Source organism: Procambarus clarkii, chromosome 46 (genome assembly GCF_040958095.1).
Source record: "Procambarus clarkii isolate CNS0578487 chromosome 46, FALCON_Pclarkii_2.0, whole genome shotgun sequence".
Taxonomy (NCBI): domain Eukaryota; kingdom Metazoa; phylum Arthropoda; class Malacostraca; order Decapoda; family Cambaridae; genus Procambarus; species Procambarus clarkii.
The window spans coordinates 29,625,509-29,650,904 of NC_091195.1; the positions used below are offsets into that span (position 1 = coordinate 29,625,509).

The 25,396-nt window shown below is 47.8% G+C and overlaps 1 protein-coding gene across 6 annotated transcripts in view; it reads right to left on the reverse strand.

Annotated features, from left to right (window-relative positions):
- Nucleotides 1–24,616, reverse strand: part of LOC123770550 (uncharacterized) — a 216,036-nt gene extending 191,420 nt beyond the window's left edge. For 3 of the 6 annotated variants that reach the window (XR_011222200.1, XM_069301882.1, XM_069301883.1), the window contains exon 1: nt 24,493–24,615. The gene's annotated coding sequence lies outside the window, so the exon portion shown is untranslated. Of the gene's footprint in view, nt 1–24,492 lie in introns of all 6 variants that reach the window. The other 3 variants (XM_069301885.1, XM_069301884.1, XM_045762562.2) reach the window with 2 other exon arrangements.
- Nucleotides 24,617–25,396: the final 780 nt, after the last annotated feature.

Sequence of the window (25,396 nt, forward strand, 5' to 3'; positions counted from 1 at the left end):
GAAAGAGCACAAGAAGTGATCCTGTATGTAATTGAACTCATGGAAACAGAGCTCTCAGGGATCATAACGAATGCGTTGTTTTCCCAGGACTACACAGTGATAAGGAACGAGAGGAAAGGAAGGGAGAGGAGGCAGAGTGACCCTACTATTAAGGAAGGAATAGAGTTTCAGGGAGATAGTTGGCTGTGAGGGGTTCAGAGACTACATAACAGGCACCATGACGATGGGAGGACTAAGAGAAGTAGTAGTAGTGATATATAACTCATCACCAAACGACAGAAGACTCAGACAAGAGTATGACAGAATCAACATGGCAGTTAACATTAATTAAGATGGCCACCTCTGTTGCCTGTAGAAATTACTCCCATCTGCTCATCATGGGGAACTTCAATCATAGAAGGATATACTGGAAGAACAAGGAACCACATGGAGATGAGGAAACATGGCGACAAGAAACGTTTAAGCCAGCATATCAGGGGACCCACAAGAATGAGACGCAACAATGAACTAGCGAGCCTCGACCTAGTCTTCATTCTTAACGACTACGACATATCGTCTTGAGGTAATATTGAGATTGTTTCGGGGATTAACGTCCCCCCGGCCCAGTCCTCGACTAGGCCTCGTTTTTGTTGCACACCCCCAGGAAGCAAGTGTGTGCAACAAACCAGCTGGTTGTAGCAGGTGGTTTGTTGCACATACATGCAACAAACTTGAAACTTTGACACAACATTACATTCAAATACCCGCATGTTTTTATATACCTACTATATAGATGCCACACCTGTGACAGGTAAAAACATGCTTTTTTTAAACATACAACAAACCAAATGAGACATACCAGCTGTCTAACTCCCAGGTACCTATTTACTGCTAAGTAACAGGGGCATCAAGGTGAAAGAAACGGACCCTTTGTCTCCGCCTCCCCCGGGGATCGAACCCGGGACCTCAGGATTACGAATCCGAAGCACTGTCCACTCAGCTGTCATGTCCGTGATAGGACTGTCAGGTCAGCTGCTGTCAGGTAAGCTGCTGCCAGGTCAGGTGCTGTCAGGTCAGCTGTCAGGTCCATCAGGACATAAGGGAAATCAGTTTAGAGGCTCCCATGGGAATGAGTGATCACAGTGTACTGATGTTTGAGTATCTGGTCGAAGAAGGGATAATGTACTCAAGGACGGGACCAGAAAACAGACGAGAAACCCAAGATAATCGGCGATATAAGCTAGCAAAACAACAAAGTACAAGGGCTTGGAGAAACTACAGAAATAACAGGACAATTGAGAGCAGAGAAAGATAACCGAGGGCCAGGAATGAATATGTCAGGGAGAGAAGAGAGGCAGAAGGGCAATACGGAAATGACATACAAGCAAGGCAAAGACTCAACCTAAATTGCTGCACAGCCACGTCAAGAGGAAAACAACAGTGAAGGAACAAGTAATGAAAATGAGGACTGGGGCAGACAGATTCACTACAAATGACACGGAAGTGTGTGAGGAACAATATAAGAAATTCCTGGAGGTCTTCACATTGGAGCAAGGAGAAGTTTCAGAAATAGGAGAAGGAAAAGTTAACCAGACACCACTAGAAGAGTTTGGGATTGCCAGTGGGAAGGTCAGGAAGCTTTTGCTAGAGTTGGTTGCAACAAAGGCTATATCCCAGCAAACACAAAACAACCTATTGCAACCTCCACAAACGTTTCCAAAGAGTTGTGGGAATGACAAGCCGTGAAAGTGGTGCAGAAAGCATTTGAGCAACGATTAATCCAAAAATGTTAAAAGTATGTATATATATATATAAGTTTTATTATATTCGTTTTTTCTGCAACTAATTAATTCCTAGTGTATTGCAAATACTTATTCCATACTAAAATAACAAATTTATGTCTTTTGGTAATATTCGTTAATAAATTGTGAATGTTATTTAATTGCTGTTTGCAACATTCTTAAGACATTTAGTTATTTGATGATCTGATTAAATTGGTTTTCACGATTATGCAAAAAATAGTTCCTTTAACACTATTTGACTCTTTATGTATCCCAATAAACACTAATATCATGTTTAAATATTCAATTTATGCATTATTCCCTATAATCTATATAAATAAATATGTAAACGTTCGTTTGTTCAAAATCGCTAATCTCCGAACGTTCTTCACTGATTGCTTTGAAATTTTGACACAATGTTCCATTTGCATCCGAGCGTGTTTTTATATACATACTATATAGATTTTCCCCGTCTGTGATGGGAATTTTTTATTTTTTTAACTGTGTTTTTCATGTGAGGGGAAATCTTCGAAACCTCTTTACCGATTGCTTTGAAATTTTGAAACAACGTTACATTCAAATACCCGCGTATTTTTATATACCTACTGTATAGATGCAACACCTGTGACAGGTAAAAGCATGCTTTTTTGAAAAACAGTGCCATCTGTTGCACTTAATAGCAACGCATGCTATACTAAATGTGTTATGATTCCATTTCAATATTTTCGTTTACATTGATAAATTGATTTTTTATAGGTTTCGATTTATTTTCATTTTGATTTAATTATTTTCTGTGACATTGTGTTGGAATTGAGCTGAGTTGTTTACCACATAGTTCATTTCATGAGAATAGTTAATTTTTTATTTTTTTCCTTTTTTTCATTTCATTTTTTTAACTGTTCTACATATTTTTCAGTGATGGGAACATCAGATCATTTGATTTTCCCATTTTTCAGATTGGAACATCAGATCATTTGGGAACGCATTGGACGAAGGAGTAGGGAATGGTGGGGAGGACGAGGGGACAGGGAAGTAGGGGATGGTGGGGAGGACGAAAGGATGGGGAAGAGAGGTAAATGGTGGAGAGAACAAGGGGATGAGGGAGTGTGGCATGGTGAGGAGGAAGAGGGGATGTGGACATGGAGAATGATGGGGAGGACAAGGGGACAGGGGAGCAAGGGATGGTGAGGAGGATGAGGGGACGGTGGAGTGGAAAATGGTTGGGAGGTCACGGGGACAGACGAGGGTTGCTGTGGCTCGAGGGTTGCTGTGGCTCGAGGGTTGCTGTGGCTCGAGGGTTGCTGTGGCTCGAGGGTTGCTGTGGCTCGAGGGGTTGCTGTGGCTCGAGGGTTGCTGTGGCTCGAGGGTTGCTGTGGCTCGAGGGGTTGCTGTGGCTCGAGGGTTGCTGTGGCTCGAGGGTTGCTGTGGCTCGAGGGTTGCTGTGGCTCGAGGGTTGCTGTGGCTCGAGGGGTTGCTGTGGCTCAAGGGTTGCTGTGGCTCGAGGGTTGCTGTGGCTCGAGGGTTGCTGTGGCTCGAGGGTTGCTGTGGCTCGAGGGTTGCTGTGGTTCGAGGGTTGCTGTGGCTCGAGGGTTGCTGTGGCTCGAGGGTTGCTGTGGCTCGAGGGTTGCTGTGGCTCGAGGGTTGCTGTGGCTCGAGGGGTTGCTGTGACTCAAGGGTTGCTGTGGCTCGAGGGTTGCTGTGGCTCGAGGGGTTGCTGTGGCTCGAGGGTTGCTGTGGCTCGAGGGTTGCTGTGGCTCAAGGGTTGCTGTGGCTCGAGGGGTTGCTGTGGCTCGAGGGTTGCTGTGGCTCAAGGGTTGCTGTGGCTCGAGGGTTGCTGTGGCTCGAGGGTTGCTGTGGCTCGAGGGGTTGCTGTGGCTCGAGGGTTGCTGTGGCTCGAGGGTTGCTGTGGCTCGAGGGTTGCTGTGGCTCAAGGGTTGCTGTGGCTCGAGGGGTTGCTGTGGCTCGAGGGTTGCTGTGGCTCAAGGGTTGCTGTGGCTCGAGGGTTGATGTGGCTCAAGGGTTGCTGTGGCTCAAGGGTTGCTGTGGCTCGAGGGGTTGCTGTGGCTCGAGGGGTTGCTGTGGCTCGAGGGTTGCTGTGGCTCGATGGTTGCTGTGGCTCAAGGGTTGCTGTGGCTCGAGGGGTTGCTGTGGCTCGAGGGGTTGCTGTAGCTCGAGAGTTGCTGTGTCTCGAGGGTTGCTGTGGCTCAAGGGTTGCTGTGGCTCGAGGGGTTGCTGTGGCTCGAGGGTTGCTGTGGCTCGAGGGGTTGCTGTGGCTCGAGGGTTGCTGTGGCTCGAGGGGTTGCTGTGGCTCAAGGGTTGCTGTGGCTCGAGGGGTTGCTGTGGCTCAAGGGTTGCTGTGGCTCGAGGGGATGCTGTGGCTCGAGGGTTGCTGTGGCTCGAGGGTTGCTGTGGCTCGAGGGTTGCTGTGGCTCGAGGGTTGCTGTGGCTCGAGGGTTGCTGTGGCTCGAGGGTTGCTGTGGCTCGAGGGTTGCTGTGGCTCGAGGGTTGCTGTGGCTCGAGGGTTGCTGTGGCTCGAGGGGTTGCTGTGGCTCGAGGGTTGCTGTGGCTCGAGGGTTGCTGTGGCTCGAGGGTTGCTGTGGCTCGAGGGTTGCTGTGGCTCGAGGGTTGCTGTGGCTCGAGGGTTGCTGTGGCTCAAGGGTTGCTGTGGCTCGAGGGTTGCTGTGGCTCGAGGGGTTGCTGTGGCTCGAGGGGTTGCTGTGGCTCAAGGGTTGCTGTGGCTCGAGGGTTGCTGTGGCTCGAGGGGTTGCTGTGGCTCAAGGGTTGCTGTGGCTCGAGGGTTGCTGTGGCTCGAGGGTTGCTGTGGCTCGAGGGTTGCTGTGGCTCGAGGGTTGCTGTGGCTCGAGGGTTGCTGTGGCTCGAGGGTTGCTGTGGCTCGAGGGTTGCTGTGGCTCGAGGGTTGCTGTGGCTCGAGGGTTGCTGTGGCTCGAGGGTTGCTGTGGCTCGAGGGTTGCTGTGGCTCAGCAACGCGTGACCGGGTACAACTAGTACTTTATACAAATTGTAAATGTTGTTTGACTGATGTGTGAAATATTCTTAAAATATTTTATTGTCATATATATTATTTGAAGATTATACTATAATTATTTATGATTTAGCTAAAATTTTCTTTTTATAACACTGTTTGCTTTCTTATATATTAGAAAAAATGATGTTTTCATGTTTATATATTAAATTTGTGTACAGGTAAAATACATAATTATACATTTTAAATATTGCGTCATAGTTGCATGAAAGTTTTCGAAAATATTTACTTGAACAAAAATGAGAGATGAAGGAGTGGGAGAGGCAGTAGTAGTGGTGGAGGAGGAGGGGAGGGAGAGGCAGTAGTAGTGGTTGTGGTGGAGGAGGGGAGGGAGAGGCAGTAGTGGTGGTGGTGGAGGAGGAGGGGGGAGTGGCAGTAGTAGTGGTGGTGGAGGAGGGGAGGGAGAGGCAGAAGTAGTGGTTGTGGTGGAGGGGAGGGAGAGGCAGTAGTGGTGGTGGAGAAGGAGGAGGAGGAGAGGGAGAGGCAGTAATAGTAGTTGTGGTGGAAGAGGGGAGGGAGAGGCAGTAGTGGTGGTGGTGGAGGAGGAGGGGGGAGTGGCAGTAGTAGTGGTGGTGGAGGAGGAGGGGAGGGAGAGGCAGTAGTAGTGGTGGAGGAGAAGGAGGAGGGGAGAGAGAGGCAGTAGTAGTGGCGGAGGAGGAGGAGGGGAGGCAGAGGCAGTAGTGGTGGTGGTGGAGGAGGAGGGGGGGAAGGAGAGGCAGTAGTGGTGGTGGAGGAGGAGGAGGAGGGGAGGGAGAGGCAGTAGTGGTGGTAGAGGAGGAGGAGGGGAGGGAGTGGCAGTAGTAGTGGTTGTGGTGGAGGAGGGGAGGGAGAGGCAGTAGTGGTGGTGGTGGAGGAGGAGGGGAGGGAGAGGCAGTGCTAGTGGTTGTGGTGGAGGAGGAGGGGGGGAGGGAGTGGCAGTAGTAGTGGTGGTGGAGGAGGAGGGGAGGGAGAGGCAGTAGTAGTGGTGGAGGAGAAGGAGGAGGGGAGGCAGAGGCAGTAGTGGTGGTGGCGGAGGAGGAGGGGAGGGAGAGGCAGTAGTGGTGGTGGTGGAGGAGGAGGAGGGGAGGGAGTGGCAGTAGTGGTGGTGGAGGAGGAGGAGGGGAGGGAGAGGCAGTAGTGGTGGTGGAGGAGGAGGAGGGGCGGGAGAGGCAGTAGTGGTGGTGGAGGAGGAGGAGGGGAGGGAGAGGCAGTAGTGGTGGTGGAGGAGGAGGAGGGGAGGGAGAGGCAGTAGTGGTGGTGGAGGAGGAGGAGGGGAGGCAGAGGCAGTAGTGGTGGTGGAGGAGGAGGAGGGGAGGCAGAGGCAGTAGTGGTGGTGGTGGAGGAGGAGGGGGGGAGGGAGTGGCAGTAGTAGTGGTGGTGGAGGAGGAGGGGAGGGAGAGGCAGTAGTGGTGGTGGAGGAGGAGGAGGGGAGGGAGAGGCAGTAGTGGTGGTGGAGGAGGAGGAGGGGAGGGAGAGGCAGTAGTGGTGGTGGTGGAGGAGGAGGAAGGGAGGGAGAGGCAGTAGTGGTGGTGGAGGAGGAGGAGGGGAGGGAGAGGCAGTAGTGGTGGTGGAGGAGGAGGAGGGGAGGGAGAGGCAGTAGTGGTGGTGGAGGAGGAGGAGGGGAGGGAGAGGCAGTAGTGGTGGTGGAGGAGGAGGAGGGGAGGGAGAGGCAGTAGTGGTGGTGGAAGAGGAGGAGGGGAGGGAGAGGCAGTAGTGGTGGTGGAGGAGGAGGAGGGGAGGGAGAGGCAGTAGTGGTGGTGGAGGAGGAGGAGGGGAGGGAGAGGCAGTAGTGGTGGTGGAGGAGGAGGAGGGGAGGGAGATGCAGTAGTGGTGGTGGTGGAGGAGGAGGTGGGGAGGGAGAGGCAGTAGTGGTGGTGGTGGAGGAGGAGGAGGGGAGGGAGAGGCAGTAGTGGTGGTGGTGGAGGAGGGGGAGTTTAGGGAGAGGCAGTAGTGGTGATGGTGGAGGAGGAGGGGGGGAGGGAGTGGCAGTAGTAGTGGTGGAGGAGGAGGAGGGGAGGGAGAGGCAGTAGTGGTGGTGGTGGAGGAGGAGGGGAGACAGAGGCAGTAGTGGTGGTGGAGGAGGAGGAGGGGAGGGAGAGGCAGTAGTGGTGGTGGAGGAGGAGGGGAGGGAGTGGCAGAAGTAGTGGCGGAGGAGGAGGAGGGGAGACAGAGGCAGTAGTGGTGGTGGAGGAGGAGGAGGGGAGGGAGAGGCAGTAGTGGTGGTGGTGGAGGAGGAGGGGAGAGTGGCAGTAGTAGTGGCGGAGGAGGAGGAGGGGAGACAGAGGCAGTAGTGGTGGTGGAGGAGGAGGAGGGGAGGGAGAGGCAGTAGTGGTGGTGGTGGTGGAGGAGGAGGGGAGGGAGAGGCAGAAGTAGTGGTTGTGGTGGAGGAGGGGAGGGAGAGGCAGTAGTGGTGGTGGAGGAGGAGGAGGAGGAGAGGGAGAGGCAGTAATAGTAGTTGTGGTGGAAGAGGGGAGGGAGAGGCAGTAGTGGTGGTGGTGGAGGAGGAGGGGGGAGTGGCAGTAGTAGTGGTGGTGGAGGAGGAGGGGAGGGAGAGGCAGTAGTAGTGGTGGAGGAGAAGGAGGAGGGGAGAGAGAGGCAGTAGTAGTGGCGGAGGAGGAGGAGGGGAGGCAGAGGCAGTAGTGGTGGTGGTGGAGGAGGAGGGGGGGAAGGAGAGGCAGTAGTGGTGGTGGAGGAGGAGGAGGAGGGGAGGGAGAGGCAGTAGTGGTGGTAGAGGAGGAGGAGGGGAGGGAGAGGCAGTAGTGGTGGTGGAGGAGGAGGAGGGGAGGGAGAGGCAGTAGTGGTGGTGGAGGAGGAGGAGGGGAGGGAGAGGCAGTAGTGGTGGTGGAGGAGGAGTAGGAGGGGAGGGAGAGGCAGTAGTGGTGGTGGTGGAGGAGGAGGAGGGGAGGGAGAGGCAGTAGTGGTGGTGGAGGAGGAGGAGGGGAGGGAGAGGCAGTAGTGGTGGTGGAGGAGGAGGAGGGGAGGGAGAGGCAGTAGTGGTGGTGGAGGAGGAGGAGGGGAGGGAGAGGCAGTAGTGGTGGTGGAGGAGGAGGAGGGGAGGGAGAGGCAGTAGTGGTGGTGGAGGAGGAGGAGAGGAGGGAGAGGCAGTAGTGGTGGTGGAGGAGGAGGAGGGGAGGGAGAGGCAGTAGTGGTGGTGGAGGAGGAGGAGGGGAGGGAGAGGCAGTAGTGGTGGTGGAGGAGGAGGAGGGGAGGGAGATGCAGTAGTGGTGGTGGTGGAGGAGGAGGTGGGGAGGGAGAGGCAGTAGTGGTGGTGGTGGAGGAGGAGGAGGGGAGGGAGAGGCAGTAGTGGTGGTGGTGGAGGAGAGGGAGTGGAGGGAGAGGCAGTAGTGGTGATGGTGGAGGAGGAGGGGGGGAGGGAGTGGCAGTAGTAGTGGTGGAGGAGGAGGAGGGGAGGGAGAGGCAGTAGTGGTGGTGGAGGAGGAGGAGGGGAGACAGAGGTAGTAGTGGTGGTGGAGGAGAAGGAGGGGAGGGAGAGGCAGTAGTGGTGGTGGAGGAGGAGGGGAGGGAGTGGCAGTAGTAGTGGCGGAGGAGGAGGAGGGGAGACAGAGGCAGTAGTGGTGGTGGAGGAGGAGGAGGGGAGGGAGAGGCAGTAGTGGTGGTGGTGGAGGAGGAGGTGGGGAGGGAGAGGCAGTAGTGGTGGTGGTGGAGGAGGAGGGGAGAGTGGCAGTAGTAGTGGCGGAGGAGGAGGAGGGGAGACAGAGGCAGTAGTGGTGGTGGAGGAGGAGGAGGGGAGGGAGAGGCAGTAGTGGTGGTGGTGGAGGAGGAGGAGGGGAGGGAGAGGCAGTAGTGGTGGTGGAGGAGGAGGAGGGGAGGGAGAGGCAGTAGTGGTGGTGGAGGAGGAGGAGGGGAGGGAGAGGCAGTAGTAGTGGTGGTGGAGGAGGAGGAGGGGAGGGAGAGCCAGTAGTGGTGGTGGTGGAGGAGGAGGAGGGGAGGGAGAGCCAGTAGTGGTGGTGGTGGAGGAGGAGGAGGGGAGGGAGAGCCAGTAGTGGTGGTGGTGGAGGAGGAGGAGGGGAGGGAGAGCCAGTAGTGGTGGTGGTGGAGGAGGAGGAGGGGAAGGAGAGCCAGTAGTGGTGGTGGTGGAGGAGGAGGGGAGGGAGAGGCAGTAGTAGTGGTGGTGGAGGAGGAGGAGGGGAGACAGAGGCAGTAGTGGTGGTGGTGGAGGAGGAGGGGAGGGAGAGGCAGTAGTAGTGGTGGTGGAGGAGGAGGAGGGGAGGGAGAGGCAGTAGTAGTGGTGGTGGAGGAGGAGGGGAGGGAGAGGCAGTAGTGGTGGAGGAGGAGGAGGGGAGGCAGAGGCAGTAGTGGTGGTGGAGGAGGAGGAGGGGAGGGAGAGCCAGTAGTGGTGGTGGAGGAGGAGGGGAGAGAGAGGCAGTAGTGGTGGTGGTGGAGGAGGAGGGGGGGAGGGAGAGGCAGTAGTGGTGGTGGTGGAGGAGGAGGGGAGGGAGAGGCAGTAGTAGTGGTGGTGGAGGAGGAGGAGGGGAGGGAGAGGCAGTAGTGGTGGTGGAGGAGGAGGAGGGGAGGGAGAGGCAGTAGTGGTGGTGGAGGAGGAGGAGGGGAGGGAGAGGCAGTAGTGGTGGTGGAGGAGGAGGGGGGGAGAGTGGCAGTAGTGGTTGTGGTGGAGGAGGAGGGGAGGGAGAGGCAGTAGTGTTGGTGGAGGAGGAGGAGGGGGGGGGAGCGGCCGTAGTGGTGGAGGAGGAGGAGGGGAGGGAGAGGCAGTAGTGGTGGTGGTGGAGGAGGAGGGGAGGGAGAGGCAGTAGTGGTGGTGGAGGAGGAGGAGGGGAGGGAGAGGCAGTAGTAGTGGTGGTGGAGGAGGAGGAGGGGAGGGAGAGGCAGTAGTGGTGGTGGAGGAGGAGAAGGGGAGGGAGAGGCAGTAGTGGTGGTGGAGGAGAAGGGGAGGGAGAGGCAGTAGTAGTGGTGGTGGAGGAGGAGGAGGGGAGGGAGAGGCAGTAGTGGTGGTGGAGGAGGAGAAGGGGAGGGAGAGGCAGTAGTAGTGGTGGTGGAGGAGGAGGGGAGGGAGAGGCAGTAGTGGTTGTGGTGGAGGAGGAGGAGGGGAGGGAGAGGCAGTAGTGGTGGAGGAGGAGGGGGGGAGGGAGAGGCAGTAGTGGTAGTGGTGGAAGAGGAGGGGAGGGAGAGGCAGTAGTAGTAGTAATGGAGGAGGAGGGAAGGGAGAGGCAGTAGTGGTAGTGGAGGAGGAGGAGGGGAGGGAGAGGCAGTAGTGGTGGAGGAGGAGGGGGGGGAGGGAGAGGCAGTGGTGGTGGAGGAGGAGGGGGGGAGGGAGAGGCAGTAGTGGTGGTGGTGGAGGAGGAGGAGGGGAGGGAGAGGCAGTAGTGGTGGAGGAGGAGGAGGGAAGGAAGAGGCAGTAGTGGTGGTGGAGGAGGAGGGGAGGGAGAGGCAGTAGTGGTAGTGGAGGAGGAGGAGGGGAGGGAGAGGCAGTAGTGGTGGTGGAGGAGGAGGAGGGGAGGGAGAGGCAGTAGTGGTGGTGGAGGAGGAGGAGGTGGGAGTGGCAGTAGTAGTGGTGGTGGAGGAGGAGGGGAGGGAGAGGCAGTGGTGGTGGAGGAGGAGGGGGGGGGAGGGAGAGGCAGTAGTGGTGGTGGTGGTGGAGGAGGAGGGGAGGGAGAGGCAGTAGTAGTGGTGGTGGAGGAGGAGGAGGGGAGGGAGAGGCAGTAGTGGTGGAGGAGGAGGAGGGAAGGAAGAGGCAGTAGTGGTGGTGGAGGAGGAGGAGGGGAGGGAGAGGCAGTAGTGGTGGTGGTGGAGGAGGAGAAGAGGGAGAGGCAGTAGTGGTGGTGGAGGAGGAGGAGGAGGGGAGGAAGAGGATGTAGTGGTGGTGGAGGAGGAGGGGAGGGAGAGGCAGTAGTAGTGGTGGTGGAGGAGGAGGGGAGGGAGTGGCAGTAGGGGTGGTGGAGGAGGAGGGGAGGGAGTGGCAGTAGGGGTGGTGGAGGCAAGGCGAGGTGAGGTGAGGGGTCTTCCTCAAACACCACCTTCCTCCAACTCTACCTTCCTCCAACACCACCACACCTTCCTCCAACACTACCTTCCTCCAACACCACCACACCTTCCTCCAACACCACCACACCTTCCTCCAACACTACCACACCTTCTTCCAACACCACCACACCTTCCTCCAACACTTCCACACCTTCCTCCAACACCACCACACGTAGCTTCCTCCAACACCTCCACACCTTCCTCCAACACTACCACACCTTCCTCCAACACCACCACACTTTCCTCCAACACTGCCACACCTTCCTCCAACACCACCACACGCAGCTTCCTCCAACACCACCACACCTTCCTCCAACACTACCACACCTTCCTCCAACAGCACCACACCTTCCTCCAACACTACCTTCCTCCAACACCTCCACACCTTCCTCCAACACTACCACACCTTCCTCCAACACCACCACACGTAGCTTCCTCCAACACCTCCACACCTTCCTCCAACACTACCACACCTTCCTCCAACCCCACCACACCTAGCTTCCTCCAACACCTTCCTCCAACACTACCTTCCTCCAACACCACCACACCTTCCTCCAACACCACCACACGTAGCTTCCTCCAACACCACCACACGTAGCTTCCTCCAACACTACCACACCTTCCTCCAACACTACCACACCTTCCTCCAACACTACCACACCTTCCTCCAACACTACCACACCTTCCTCCAACACTACAACACCTTCCTCCAACACCACCACACCTTCCTCCAACACCACCACACGTAGCTTCCTCCAACACCACCACACGTAGCTTCCTCCAACACTACCACACCTTCCTCCAACACTACCACACCTTCCTCCAACACTACCACACCTTCCTCCAACACTACCACACCTTCCTCCAACACTACAACACCTTCCTCCAACACCACCACACCTAGCTTCCTCCAACACCTCCACACCTTCACCACCTTCCTCTAACATCACCTTCATCCATCACCACTACACCAGGTGCCCAAGAGGTATAGCACAGCCCTTCATCACTTATAAAGCCAAGTGTGGACCCGTAACATGAAGGAGGAGTCTCTTCGAAGTTCTATCCCGACCTTGGTGGCAAACGAAAGAGTGTTTGAGCATTTCTGGAGCATGTTGGAGCACGGGATCGTTTGGTCCCGTGCACAGACCCCGTTGCCATTCCTTATCAGCAAATGGCAGTGGTGGTTTTCCTGAGGGACAGGTGAACCTGTTCCATGCCTGCAAAATCTGACTCAGAGAATGACAAACAAGACGATTCGAGGCTTTTTTATGTACTAATGGCCAAGAAAAATCGGAAGAATACTTTTAGATACTTTTAGCAGTCTCCGTGGTGTAGTTGTAAGACACTCGCCTGGCGTTCCGCGAGCGCTATGTCATGGGTTCGTATCCTGGCCGGGGAGGATTTACTGGGCGCCAATTCCTTAACTGTAGCCTCTGTTTAACGCAACAGTAAAATGTGTACTTGGATGAAAAAACGATTCTTCGCGGCGGGGATCGTATTCCAGGGACCATAGGATTAAGGACTTGCCCAAAACGCTACGCGTACTAGTGGCTGTACAAGAATGTAACAACTCTTGTATATATCTAAAAAAAAAATATGCACAGAAGTTTACGAAGTGATACTGAAAGTAATTGGAACGACAAACGATCAATAAATACCAGTAATCACCACCAGATGGGACTAAGGTTATTCGAAAAGGGGCCAAACAGCTGAGTGGACAGCGCTCGGAATTCGTAGTCCTAAGGTTCCGGGTTCGATCCCCGGTGGAGGCGAAACAAATGAGCAGAGTTTCTTTCAACCTGATGCCTCTGTTCACCTAACAGTAAATAGGTATCTGGAGGTACCTATCAGGAACAAGGCAGAAACAGTGGAGAGACAACGGTAGACCCTATGGACAATGCTTGGGAGAAAGGAACGGCGACGATTAAGGCTAATACAGCTGCTACGAGCTGCTTCCTGGGGATCTTCCTGGGGATGTATAAAAAAAGAGGAGGCCTGGTCGAGGACCGAGCAGCGGGGACGCTATGCCCCGAAATCATCTGAAGATAACCTCAAGAAGGGTCACAAACTTTTCATCAATCTCTAAACGATCATTTCACCAGACAGATGCAAGAAGACCAGATAAGGCATAAGAGACAGATTTAGGAAGCGGTTGTTATTTCTTTTTTTATATTGAATGAATTTTCATCAGAAGTTGAAGTTAACAGTTCAGTTGGTGATGGAATTTGGTGAGCTCGATCCACTATTGAAGGCGGGCGTTCACAACCCGACATACTAGCTGGGGCAGATGAAGAAGTATAGGTTAGGAATTGTCTCCAAAGAATTCTCAAAGAATTACTCATTATTGCTATCTAAGATAATTAGACGAGCCAAAACTAAATACTACGAAGATAAATTTACCCAATTAAAGAGCAACATTAAACAAACTTGGAGCACAATTTCACAAATATTGGGATCAAAGAAGTCTTTAAATAACAAACCGACTCTCCTGTCTAATAACGATGGTCAGCTTTCAGCCTCTGATTCTGCTATTGAGTTCAATAGGTTCTTCTCTTCCATTGGTTCATCCCTTGCAAATGATATTCCATCTTCCAGTACTGACATTAAGGACTATCTTACAGGTAACTATCCACAGTCTCTGTACCTAAAGCCTATTAATTCCACTGACGTCAATGAGATAATCCTTTCCCTTAAAACCAAGTCTGGTGCCCTTGAGGAGATACCAACTTTAATTTACAAAAAAAGCCTCCAGATCTTTAGCCCTTGCTATTGCTTTGCTCTTCAACAAGTCACTTGAACTCCAAACCTTACCAGATATTCTAAAAAAGCGAGAGTAACGCCTGTCCACAAATGTGGTGATCTCACAGATGTTAACAACTACAGACCTATATCAATCCTGCCAAACTTGTCAAAAATTTTGAAAAACTAATCTATAAGCAGCTTTACTCATATCTAGCCAAACTCAATATACTTAGCCCTTGCCAATATGGCTTCAGACCCAAAAAAGCACTAACGATGCACTTAAGTATGCTTAACTCGATTCATACAGCTCTTGATAAAAATGAGTTCCCTGTTGGGTTATTTGTGGACCTGCGTAAAGCTTTTGATACTGTCAACCACCAAAACCTTCTTCTTAAATTACATCATTATGGAGTCAGAGGACACTCCCTACAATACCTGAAATCCTACCTTACTGACAGGCTCCAATATGTTTCTGTGAATAATACAATTTCTCCCACCCTACCCATCAACATTGGTGTTCCTCAGGGCAGCATACTTGGCCCTCTCCTCTTTCTCATCTACATTAATGACCTTCCAAATGCCTCCCAACACCTCAAACCAATTCTATTTGCTGACGACACAACCTTCATTTACTCCAGTCCTGACCCCCTTGCTCTAAATGCCACAGTAAATACTGAGCTAAATAAAGTCCATCTTTGGCTAACTGCCAACAAACTCACCCTTAACATTGACAAAACTTTCTATATTCTGTTTGGCAATAAATCCTCTAATCAAATAAATCTCAAAATAAACAATACCCAAATTTGTAACAAATTAGATGGCAAATTCCTTGGCATTCTCATTGACCAAAAGCTGAATTTCCAGGGACACATTCTAAATATATCAAAAAAAGTTTCAAAAACTGTGGGCATTCTTTCTAAGATCAGATATTATGTACCACGCCCTGCCCTGGTGACTCTCTATTACTCCCTTATATATCCATATCTCAACTATGGTATTTGTGCTTGGGGCTCTACTACCCAAAATCACTTACGTCCTCTAATTACTCAACACAAAGCTGCTATTAGGACAATATCCAACTCTGGCCCCAGACATCACTCGGTACCCCTACTCAAATCTCTGAATATGTTAGACATTAAGTCACTGCACATTCTCTCATGTGTATTATACATATATAAAACGCTAAACTATAATGCCAATCCTGATCTCAAAAGATTCATAGAAGGTTGTAACAGAACCCATGAGCACCACACCAGAAATAAATACAGTTTTGATATTCCTAGAGTACGACTTAATCAAACTAGAAATGCTCTACAAATCAAGGGGCCCAGAATGTGGAATGACCTTCCCAACCATGTTAAAGACTGTACCTCTCTCAACCAGTTTAAGATAAAAACGAAGCTATACCTAATAAATTCCCTGTAACCTACCTTACCCTTCTATTGTCAACCAATGTCTGGTTTTTTTTTAAAGAGCGCTGTTTGTCGACATAATTGTATTTGTGCTGCTTTTTCAGCTATGTTTTCATTTCTTGTTTTCATTCTACTCATTATGCTCAATTAGTATTAAGCTTGTCATTTAAGTTTATCATGCTCGAAACGCTTTGCGTAATAGTGGCTTTAGGCATTGTATGTACTAGCTCTACCTATAAGTCAACCAATCTTTGTAAAAATTTATTGTATGTATGTATGTACCTTACCTAAATAAACATTTTATTTTATTTTATTTTATTTTTTATTTTTTTATTTTTTAAGCAGTTGAATACCCTACATCTAATGGCTTTAAGAACATGTTTTTGGTTATTCTTGAAATAGGAGTAACCCACACAAAGATCATTGTGTTCAAGTATCCAACATAACTGGACACGGAATATCTTCAACTCAACAATGAAAGTGTCATGTGTGCAAAGAGGCATGTTGTGATTTGTGAAAAACCAAGCCAGATAGTTTGGTTTCTGTTCAAGGGCGAGGCTCAAGATAAACTTTTTATGCAAGGACTTGGCTACAGGAAAGTGGGTATGTATACTGTGTAAGACATACTATGTATTAAGTGTTCTCCTTGGTGACATATGTCTTGGATATGATAGTTTGATCCCAGACGTTGGTACTGTGGAATCAAACGTGATTCGCTAGAGTTTAGAGCCAAGATTGAGAAAGGAGAAAAATTTTTGTCATCTTGTTGAAATTGTCGGAGACACCTACAATGCTGGTTCCTCTCTCTGTGTTTCATGAAGCCCCATCTGAGAGAGTCCAAGCTGGTACCCACAAGTAGGATCGAAGAAGCTTCGGAGAGAGGAACGATCATACCTCAGGAACAAGGCAGAAACAGTGGAGAGACAGCGGTAGACACAATGGACAATGCTTGGGAGAAAGGAACGGCGACGATTGGCTAACCTAGTGGCAGTAGAAAATGAAGGCATATAACTTATCTTTCCTGGTTATAAAATGCAGGACGACTTCGTGAACTCTGAGGTTGGTACACAAATTTTGGAATATCTCAAAAATTAGTTAAGGGGAATCGAGGCCCTTGAAAATTTAACTATGTCAGGTAGATGGGGTGAAGTGAAGGAAGAAAGCAAGAAAGAGGATGAAGTAGTAATGATTGGAACAGTGTCAGCAAAATGAACTGTCCACTAGTGATGACAGACATCAACCCTCTATAGCGGAAAATATTGTCACAAAAGTTAATGTAAAACAGCTAGAAAAATAGGAAAGAAAAACATTACATTTGATGATAGGAGATGTGCAACTGATGAATAAGAAGCAGTGTTACAGTTGACCAGACCACACACTAGAAGGTGAAGGGACGACGACGTTTCGGTTCGTCCTGGACCATTCTCAAGTAGATTGAGAATGGTCCAGGACGGACCGAAACGTCGTCGTCCCTTCACCTTCTAGTGTGTGGTCTGGTCAACATAATTTAGCCACGTTATTGTGACTCATCGCCTGCAGTGTTACAGTGTTGGGAGTCTAAGGAACTCTTGCTACTCAATGAAAATACAGAAAAGGGTAAAGTCAGGCATCTTGTATACTCGTAACTTCTGTATCCTCGGGGACTCATTATTTTTTATTTCTCCCGTTTTGAACCTACAGGAGATTGACTGGGAAACTTGCATTGACTAGTGTGTCACTTAGAGATTTCCCCCTCTTACAGGTCAGCACTAGGGGGGGTCGACAGGAAAGAATTCCTATACTGGGTATTCAGCAAAAGTCTTTATCATCCAGGTCAATAAATCGTTGATATTATTCTTAAGAGTTTTCGTTAATGAGGGAATATAGAGGGTAGGTAGAACCATTCTTGAAGTAGGTATTCGGCACCATGTTTTTCTGAGCAGATCCTACATATTAACTGTCGAAAGCTTCCTAGCAGAGTTCTGGAGTCTAGTTTCAAGGTATCCACAGTTACTAAAATATCTCCACAAATCTTCCAATGCTCCATCATGGTTATTATTCTGGCATGTAATCCTTTTTATCCTGATTCACTAAGATTATTGAAGGGATTTTGTCAAGGAGCCTGATGACAGGACGAATATAGAAGACGCGAATGTAGATTGGAGTTCTTGTAGAACCCCTTCGACTGTAGGTATATTCTTTCATTTGTGCATACACATGTGGCGAGTAAACCTTATACTCCCTCCATTATCTCATCATCTTAATGGTGTAACTAATTAGCACTAACTACACAAGCTATAAACTTCATCAATAATGGCTTAATCTTCATCAATCAATCAATCGAATAGCAAACTCAGAGGTCACGACCTCTCCGTAGGGTGCAGTCGAACCTCCACAGATCTGAAGTATCAGCTAATGATACTGGTAATGGCTTCAAAGGGTCACCACTTACGGGCTATTCATGCCCGTGCCACCTTTTGGGTGGCTTAATCTTCATCAATCAATCAATCGAATAGCAAATCTTACGGGCTATTCATGCCCGTACCACTTCTTGTGTGGCTTAATCTTTATCAATCAATCAGAATAGCAAACGGTACAATTTCCACAGTCAAGAATGCAGCACTCGGCGTAGGCAGTTCTAATCGTCTCCAAGACGCTACAGCTTCGACACAGAACAGACAGCAGACTAGGACCACATCGAGCTACAACACTCTCACATAGAGCTCCACGACTCCAGCCTCATTCAGCTCTCTACTCTGCTCCAAGCTCCGTCTCATCGTCTACGACACTGCTGTATCCAAGTCTACTAAATAAATATGAAAACCCATTAAATACTGTGTATCTAATCTACTCAACAACGTAACATAATCGTACGTTACACACAGATGGCCAAAAATCGTAGAGTTTCGGCGTGGGTCTCACTAGCAAATTTTAGGTATGGTTAGACGTCATTTGGCCATCGGAGGAATACTTGGACTGCCGTTGTTCCTCCAGTCATTACACCGATGATGTCATCAATGTACCTGTAATAAAATAGTGAGGCGGGAGAGTAGTTTTTCTTAAGTCCTCAAAAGCTGTATGCATTAAAATTTCAGCCATCACGGAAAGGGTTCTGTTTACTGTTTTTTAGCTGTATGGGAGTCAGTAGCTCTCCACAGCTTTCTAATTAGTAGCTCTCCACAGCAGCTAGGTTCACTTTCCTTTCTATAAACCTGCTGAAATTTAATAAAGTCTTCTTCCTGATGGAAGGATACATACACAGTTAGGTGAAGAAAAAGGCGAAAGTAAGGAGTAACGGAAAGAGGCATGGGTACTTATGTTCCTGGTGAAACTCGGTGGACCTCTCATGAATGTCAGACCCTTTGCCAAAACTTTGTCTTCTATTTGTGAGAGTGGTATCTCCGATAGTATAAGTTTCTTGTTTTCATCTATTAGTTTCTTTCCAGTTCCACTTTTATGTTCCTTCGTTCTTTACTGGACAGTATTCTCTCCTGCAGTTCTTATTTCTCAAGCTTCCTCTTGTTTGTCCTTGTGTTCTTCATCTGTCGGTGCCTTCTTGACCTCTTCGAGGCCGTCGGCCCTCTCTTCCTTGTGTGCGGTGTAATACCTTCCTTTCCAGTAATCCAGGTTCCTGTGTTTTGGTCCCTGGTTACAGTTCGTTTCCTATTTCCCTTCAGTTGCCACCCATGGCTCCATCTGGGTCGATTTCTGATCTTGTTGGGTTATCTCCAACCACATGTCGATTTGTCTCTTGGTGAATTCGGTCGCTTGTTTCGTGAATTCCAACCTTATTTTCTGTCTCGTGGGCACTGCAAGTTTTTTATCTGTTGGGTCTGTCCGTTTCCCTCAGTTTGGTGCTGTGCGAGCTTGTTCCTTTTTCCTGGTTCCGGTTTGGTCTGGATCAGCCGATTAAAACCCGCTTCCGTTGGTATTGATAGCAGGGAATTCAAGGGATTTATACGCCCCAAATATAAGAAGTTTCCATTTATGGGCTCTCAATTGCTCCTACAATTTCTGCATTACCCAGCACGCCATTTTCCTGTGGGGAATAATGCTCAGAGTATGGGGGTTGGTTTTCCTCCAACTTTAATCTGTAGACCTACTGAAAATTATTTCTTGATTTTTTCATGTTTTGGTGTTGATTTCCTTCTATATGCTTCCCATACAATTTCTGCTATTCTTGTTTCACGATAGCCGTACCTGGCTTGAGTATGTGCCCCCCCTTAGCAATTATCATATAGTTGGCCGTCATTTGCTTTACAAAATTCATAGTAGTTTCTCTGATTAATTCTAGAAAGCCTGACATTAGTTCTAGGTCATTTGGAACAATGGTTCAGATATATTTGGGTTTACATATTCTGGGACTGTTCCCATATGAGAGGCTTAGATCATGTCTACAAAATTTTCATTGTAAAATTCAGGCCTCGAGAATTTTTTTAGCAAACTCATGATCCTAATTTCATAATCATTATATGGATTTCAAATTACAGATTAATTATTACAAATTACAGTCATTTCTCTAGGCCTAGGACTACGTAACAAAGAGTTGGGCATTTTATCATTAATGTCCGGCACATCTGGTGAAAATGCCAAATGGGAGAGAGACCCTGATGAGCAATATGCCAAATATTTATACATTTGTATAAACCTGTAACGATAGCCGATTTAAGGGCGAGTTTCCTTTGAGGGAGTAGACTATTCTCCCTCTACTGCCCTGTCAGCCATTTCTTTGGAGCATTCGTGTTTTCGTTTGCTAGGAGTTTGTAGGCGTTCGGGCAGGGCCAGATTCCTTCAGGCTAATATTATTGTTCTATGATGTTTGTTTCAAAGGCTGGAGGGTTGTTTCTCTCTCATGAGATAATGTTCATGTTTTCTTCGATCCTACGTCTTTTCTTGTTGATATGCCTCCTTAATACTGTGGCTTGTTCTTCCGACATTGTTTTTCCACTTTGTTGTAGGTTTTATAAGAGCATTCTCCAAATTTAACAAAAGGGTGGAAAATAAATGACTAGTTTTATGAATTTTTGTTTCATACACGGATTGTATCGTATTTTTCGATACAATTTTCTCAATGTTTCTTACATTTTTCTTCACTGTTGATGGTAACTGAAAAATCAATTCTTCAAAATTCATTTTTATTTCTAGTCTGCCGCGACACTTGAGCGCGTTTCGTAAAACTTATTACATTTTCAAAGACTTTAGTTTACACACACACAACTATAACTTAACAGAGCTTAAAGATCTTTGATTTTTTATACCCGCATTTGGGTGAGGTGATATGTTACAACAGTTTTGGATGAGGTGAAAACAAACTTTCAACAAAAGACAGAACATGAAACAATTGGTATAATATTTTGTAAGTTAAAGGGAAGAATGGAAGTAACTGCAAAGGGCATATTGGCCCATATTTCTTGATGCTTCTATATTGGTGCGGAGTCTTGAAGTGGGTAGAATATAGTTGTGCATTAATTGGCTGTTGATTGCTGGTGTCGACTTCTTAATGTGTAGTGCCTCGCAGATATCTAGCCGCCTGCTATCGCGGCTTAAGTTTTACGAAACGCGCTCAAGTGTTGCGTCAGACTAGAAATAAAAATGACTTTTGGAGAATTGATTTTTCAGTTACCGTCAACAGTGAAGAAAAATGTAAGAAACATTGAGAAAATTCGTGTTAGAATTAATAATCTCACTTTTTCGGTCATATTTAATAATATATATATATATATATATATATATATATATATATATATATATATATATATATATATATATATATATATATATATATATATATATATATATATATATATATATATATATATATATGAATGAAAACTCACACCCCAGAAGTGACTCGAACCCATACTCCCAGAAGCAACGCAACTGGTAACTACAGGGCGCCTTAATCCGCTTGACCATCACGGCCGTCAAAAGGAAGTGATAGCCGAGGCTATTTGAGCCACTTCCCCGACGGCAACTCGGATGGTAATCTTGGGCATAGCATTTCACCAAATCACCTCATTCTTTGGGGCACACGTGAGGAACACAAATGCGAACAAGCCTGAATGGTCCCCAGGACTATATGCGAATGAAAACTCACACCCCAGAAGTGACTCGAACCCATACTCCCAGAAGCAACGCAACTGGTAACTACAGGGCGCCTTAATCCGCTTGACCATCACGGCCGTCAAAAGGAAGTGATAGCCGAGGCTATTTGAGCCACTTCCCCGACGGCAACTCGGATGGTAATCTTGGGCATAGCATTTCACCAAATCACCTCATTCTTTGGGGCACACGTGAGGAACACAAATGCGAACAAGCCTGAATGGTCCCCAGGACTATATGCGAATGAAAACTCACACCCCAGAAGTGACTCGAACCCATACTCCCAGAAGCAACGCAACTGGTAACTACAGGGCGCCTTAATCCGCTTGACCATCACGGCCGTCAAAAGGAAGTGATAGCCGAGGCTATTTGAGCCACTTCCCCGACGGCAACTCGGATGGTAATCTTGGGCATAGCATTTCACCAAATCACCTCATTCTTTGGGGCACACGTGAGGAACACTAATGCGAACAAGCCTGAATGGTCCCCAGGACTATATGCGAATGAAAACTCACACCCCAGAAGTGACTCGAACCCATACTCCCAGAAGCAACGCAACTGGTAACTACAGGGCGCCTTAATCCGCTTGACCATCACGGCCGTCAAAAGGAAGTGATAGCCGAGGCTATTTGACGGCCGTGATGGTCAAGCGGATTAAGGCGCCCTGTAGTTACCAGTTGCGTTGCTCCTGGGAGTATGGGTTCGAGTCACTTCTGGGGTGTGAGTTTTCATTCGCATATAGTCCTGGGGACCATTCAGGCTTGTTCGCATTTGTGTTCCTCACGTGTGCCCCAAAGAATGAGGTGATTTGGTGAAATGCTATGCCCAAGATTACCATCCGAGTTGCCGTCGGGGAAGTGGCTCAAATAGCCTCGGCTATCACTTCCTTTTGACGGCCGTGATGGTCAAGTGGATTAAGGCGCCCTGTAGTTACCAGTTGCGTTGCTCCTGGGAGTATGGGTTCGAGTCACTTCTGGGGTGTGAGTTTTCATTCGCATATAGTCCTGGGGACCATTCAGGCTTGTTCGCATTAGTGTTCCTCACGTGTGCCCCAAAGAATGAGGTGATTTGGTGAAATGCTATGCCCAAGATTACCATCCGAGTTGCCGTCGGGGAAGTGGCTCAAATAGCCTCGGCTATCACTTCCTTTTGATGGCCGTGATGGTCAAGTGGATTAAGGCACCCTGTAGTTACCAGTTGCGTTGCTCCTGGGAGTATGGGTTCGAGTCACTTCTGGGGTGTGAGTTTTCATTCATATGTATATATATATATATATATATATATATATATATATATATATATATATATATATATATATATATATATATATATATATATATATATATATATATATATATATTATATATATATATATATATATATATATATATATATATATATATATGCTCTTTAATGGTGTCAATGGTCTACCTGGTGCTTCATATTCCCCCCAAAACGATCCACTTTAACATTGAAGTTTATAATTTCTGATGGGTTCACAAACGAAGAATACTGATAGAAGGGTGCTCATTCATCTCCCCTTGCCGAGAAAGTAGGTAATTTTACTTGACAAAAAATCACTGAACAAGGAGGTATACCAGGAGTGATACCAAGCAAAGCAAGGGGACACTAGATTATATAAACACATAAAAGCTCTTGTAGACTAATAGATTACATATCAAATATGGATCTCTCCACAAACTTCCCCAATACAACTGTGCTTCGCACCCTCAGTTGGAACATTGCATCACTCAGGAAAAGAATTCCTGATCTCCACCACAAAGTGACGACCAAGCCCATTAATGTCATCTGTCTTGAGTGCAGAGTTCCCACCAAGTCTCCACCCCTTAAATTATACTTTTCTGTTGCATATTACCTTAAATGAAGTCACTCATTTATTTGCATGTTGAGAAGTCCCTTCCTCACTAGCCACATCCTTTCCCAAATTATTTACACTGGTGGCTCCTTGCAACAGTCCTATGTGCAGCTGGAAGTGCAGTTGTTGTGACAGCGAGAGATTGTTCATTCTCCTATGAGTGTGGAGCGCATATAAATAACTGGGCCTCCACTCTTCAAACATAATCCATAATCCATAATCCAATGCCATAATCCTTGCAATCGAGCGCGTATATGAGTCCAAAGTTGACACGCTAATTGTAAGTTACTCCTTGTCATCCTTGACTGCCCTCAGCTCCCCAAGGTGTAACCGTGATGTATTTGTGTCTGAAGCTAAACACAGATGTAATGAAATAATGATGCGTCAGAGTTTGTCTCCTGTGGATTCCTTTCCATGCTGGTCTCCGAATGCATGATAGAACAGATGAGTTAGCCAAAACTTTTGCTCGTAAAAAGAGAATTGATTACCATCCAGGACTGCCTTTGAACAGTCTGAGGGAAGTAATATTCCGGGTACATCAAAAAAATCTCGTAGACTTGATGCAAAGTAAAATTCACCCCAGTTGCTCCATCTATCATCATTCTATTATGCAAGAAGAACTGCACGTCAATGGGTCATCCAATAAGCTTAGCAGACTTCTAGATGTTACCACTGCTAGGCTTAGGCTCGGCGACAAGTACCTCTGGGAGTTTGCAACAACTGCTGATGTACTTACATTTGACTAACTGTAAACTCTATCAGCAGAACTATTCACTTACTTTGCGTCATTATATAATGGAATGTGAAAAAATCGCGGAATTCGAAGATAACACCATCAACGGAGTCCAAGAATGTGTAAGTAATTCATTCATAATTGTGTACTGCCAGGAATCATAGCTAAGTATCCAAAATTTTCTTACTGTAGGTTACAGCCTGCACATGACTGTAAAGCTGCCGCCCAGTTGGGTGGGTGTGGAGCACATGACTGTAAAGCTGCCGCCCAGTTGGGTGGGTGTGGAGCACATGACTGTAAAGCTGCCGCCCAGTTGGGTGGGTGTGGAGCAAGACTAGTAATTGTGTGACTCACCATAGATGTAAAGTGCCTTGTATAGTGACTGTTGTGAGCTTTTTGTTGAATCACTTGTGATATAAAAAGATTATTGATATGTATATGTATATGTGTACATGAATGTACATATATGTACATGTGTATGTAACAATAACAATTGTGTAACTAGCATCAAAAGATTGTCACTTGCTTAGCTAAACGAACTATGGGGTTCAGTTCCTGTACCTATTATGCCCCTCTGTAAACCTTTCTACCACCGCCAACGGGGTGAGTATGGGGTGCATAATAATGAAAGATATATAAATAATATAAGGTCACCAGACATATGTACTGAGAAATAGAGATAAATACTGTCACACCGAGTCAGTCGTTCGTGGCTCCAATTACCAACAACACACAATGTTATAAACAAAACTGTTTATATTTCCTCAAACTAAATTACACATGATCACTATCTACATACAATACATGAATATAAAATAATATGTCAAAAGGTGAGAATATGATACTGTGAATATGGGTGCACATACCAGTTGACGCGCAGCTCCTGAGATATTCTGAGTCGTGTCTGTCTTCAGCCCCGGATATATTATGACGCCTGCCTTCAGCTACATCAGTGCGCATGCGTCAACGGCACACCCTGAACGGTAATAATTCAACATAAAATAACTTTTAATAAACGTTTTTATCGTTTTATCGCAATATTATATGATTTGTATCCTAATTATTGGAATAGAATGCCGGCAACATAAAAGTAGCTGCAACATTGTTCGAACACAAAACAGGAAATATGATCAAATATAGTGTCGTCAGGGGTAGTGATATTAAAACTTCCTCAGGTTGCGACTTTACACACAGAGATCATAAAACAACTTTTTAAAACATATGCATATATTTTGAGGGAATTAAATCATATTCATTGTTTTAAAATAAAACAACTGACAGCATATGGTGAACAAAATGCATGATTTAATGATTTGCTATTGTGAGCCATCCACGGAAATGACGTCTGTGAGCGAGGCAGCCGAGGCAACACTTATCACTTGGCTGGAGATAAGGACCACTCGGTACACCCAACCGTCACACACATTCAACACTGTTCCCTCAACTCATCTGATGTCCCTTCAACACAGCCCAATCAACTCACTTGACACCTCTCTAACACTGCTCCCTCAACTCATTTGATGAGTAGTCTTCAACACAGCCCCACCCAGTAAACAATTTTAGATTGCCACAATGTACCTGGAAAGTGTTTGAACACAATGGCAACGTTTCTTTTCATGTAATAGCTACATCATTGTGTGTGGTCGTAAATTAGTTGTCACACCTTACAGCACAACGTTGGTTAAACAAAATGTGAGACTTTGTGGTAACCTTAAATGTTGCATTAAAGTCGTTTTTGAAATTGATGGTATATATAAAAAATGTAGAAAT